Source organism: Pteropus vampyrus, unplaced genomic scaffold (genome assembly GCF_000151845.1).
Source record: "Pteropus vampyrus isolate Shadow unplaced genomic scaffold, Pvam_2.0 Scaffold106, whole genome shotgun sequence".
Lineage (NCBI taxonomy): Eukaryota > Metazoa > Chordata > Mammalia > Chiroptera > Pteropodidae > Pteropus > Pteropus vampyrus.
Genome location: NW_011888887.1, coordinates 3,794,259 through 3,796,848, shown reverse-complemented (window position 1 = coordinate 3,796,848; position 2,590 = coordinate 3,794,259). Strand labels below are relative to the sequence as shown.

The 2,590-nt window shown below is 40.6% G+C and overlaps 1 protein-coding gene across 1 annotated transcript in view; it reads right to left on the bottom strand.

Moving 5' to 3' along the window:
* MAN2A1 (mannosidase alpha class 2A member 1) overlaps positions 1-2,590 on the bottom strand; it is a 158,030-nt gene that overhangs the window by 18,318 nt on the left and 137,122 nt on the right. The gene's annotated exons all lie outside the window — the stretch shown is intronic.

Genomic DNA, 2,590 nt, shown 5'->3' with positions numbered 1-2,590 from the left:
TGGGAATAAACAAATTATTTAGCTTCTAAATGAAAGCTTTATAAATCGGACATGAAAATTCTTATTGCCATAGTTAACAGACGTTTTTCAAAGTAGTGTCTATATAGAGAGTAAAATCATAAAAGCCAGAAAAATTTTTAGGAGGAGAAAAAGACAGTAGCTGCCACCGCTCCAACAGATTTTCCTATATAGTTTTAGTCCTAAAACTAAGCTATAGTGTCATAATTGATCTAAACCATGAGTTCCAAGAACTGGTATAAATTTTGACATCTAAAATAGATATTAAAAACTTTTTCCTGAAAGGTTCTAGATATCAGAAAAATTCTTTGTTTTAATTAACTATTGCCATTTTATTCAATCAACTAATATTTTACTTATGGAATGCTTATCATAGGTTAGGAGGCCTGTGGGGCACAGGAAAATGAAGTAGACAAGTCTCATGCATATGATGACAAGTCAGTAAGCAGTAACTGTGATAAATACAGTGGCACAGTGTGTTGTCACAGCTCGTTCGTTTATGCATTTGGGTATTCATTCACATAACATATTGGGTGCTTCCTCTGCTAGGAACAGCTTAGGAACAGAGAAAGACAGCCCCTACTCTCAGGGAGTTTATGGTCCAAAAGAAAACGACAATGATCCAATGACACACACGCGGAGAGATGCGCAGTTGTGAGGGAACCACAAAAGAAGGGATCTGACCTGGTCAAAGAGAAGCAGGTGACGAAGTGAGCTCTGCTCTGAACTACGACCGAGTCTCCTGGGAAAGAGGATGAAAAGGCATGTACAAAGGTGTGTGGGGGAGGTGCATGAGAAGTACCAGTGGGCCCAGGGCAGAAATTGTGAGAATCATGCTAAATAAGGATGGGGGACAGGCAGGGCCCACATCATGAAGGGCTCTGTAAGCTGTAGTAGATTTTGGCTTTTATACTGAAAGCAATGAGAAGACATCAGTGAGGTTAAGCAGAGGGGCAATGAAGTTCAATTTGGTTTTGAAAACCAAAAATTCTGCTTCCTGGGTTAAGAACAAATACGGCAGAAAAAAGAGAGCAGAATGGATATATCCAGGAAACACATGATGTTAGTTTACATTAGGGTGGTCGAAGTAAACAAGTTTAAAGATTTGAAATATTCAGGCAATGAGGCAGCCAAGCAGTGGTGATTACTACTGTGAGAAAAAGGCCAGTGAGGGAAAAGTGCCCATGAGAGAGGATTCCTAGATGGCTGGCACTGGATGGAAGAGGTGGTGCTCATCACCAACAGAGAGAACACTGGGAAAAGGCCAGGTTTTGGGGAGTAGGGAGGTCATGAGAGTTGTTTTGGATATGTTGAATCTGAGGTATCCTTAGAAACACAGAAAGAAATACCAGGAAACAACTAGATAAATGGGATATGTATTTGTGGGTTCCATCTACATACAAAGCCAGGAGAGTAGGAAAGACTGCAGAACAAGAATGTATAAAAAAGAGAAAAGGAAAAGGCTTGGGGTCAAGAGTTAGAGAGCTCTGATATTTAATGGCTGAATTAAGAACTATCAGTGAGATAGGGGGGAAAAAAAAAAAAAAAAAAAAACTGGCCAAGAGGAAAGAAGAAAACCAAATGAACAAGGCACCATGGAAGCTCCGGCTAGAAGTGTCTTAAGAAGTGACAATGGTCAAGTGTCAAATGCGCTGAAAGGTGAAGTGAGAGGCTGATCAAACACACCCGCTGGATCTACTGATGTTGGCAAGAATGTACAATGTAGGCCAAAGCCAGATAGAAATGATTTGAGTGTAAGAGGGAATTGCTAAAATAAACTCATCCTATAAACTCTGGCTCAACAGGGTAGTGGAGGTAGGACAGCAGTATAGGGGAAATGGAAACGAGTGTGAGTGAGGGCTGTTTTCTGTTCTAATGTTTAATGAGAGAAAAATGAAGACTGCTTAAAAGTCAACAGAAGGGATTTCCTAGGGAGATGTTGGCTATGAGGGGGCCTGGAGAGCTAAGGAGGGAGAATAAGTGGTAGCAGGATCCTGAGAAAGATGACTGGGGTAAGTTCCAAGGACAAGTGGAGGGACTGGCTTAAGATGGAAGGAAGGTAAACGTCTCTATTGTAAAATGAGGGAGGAAGGAAAAGGTGGGGGTTGATACCTGGTGACTGGAACAGAGAGCCCTGTTGAATGACTGCTCTCTCTCTCTATAGTGAACGGTGAAGTCATTGGCTAAAAAGAGCAGAAAAGATTTGAAATGTACAGGAAAAGGGAGAGCGGAGTAAGAGAAAAAGGGACATGTCAAGGGCCATCTGAGGTGGTGAGCAGGTCATTTATGGAGGACTCTGAAGGTACTTTTTTGCTGCTTAATAAAGCATATTGTCAGGGTGGTTCATGTCCAATGGAACTTTGGCGAGACCGTTTAACACGGAATGCTGGATTTTTGCTTTGAAGAATGAAAACTAAACAAATCCATTTTCACCTGATGAGTCTTAGAAGTACACTAAGGTTTCTTACTAATCAAACATAATCTCCTAAGTATATGACTAAGGTCTACTCTTTAACTCAACTCTTTCAAAATAATTTCAAGAAAATTCATCTAAACTGATTCCTTAACATTA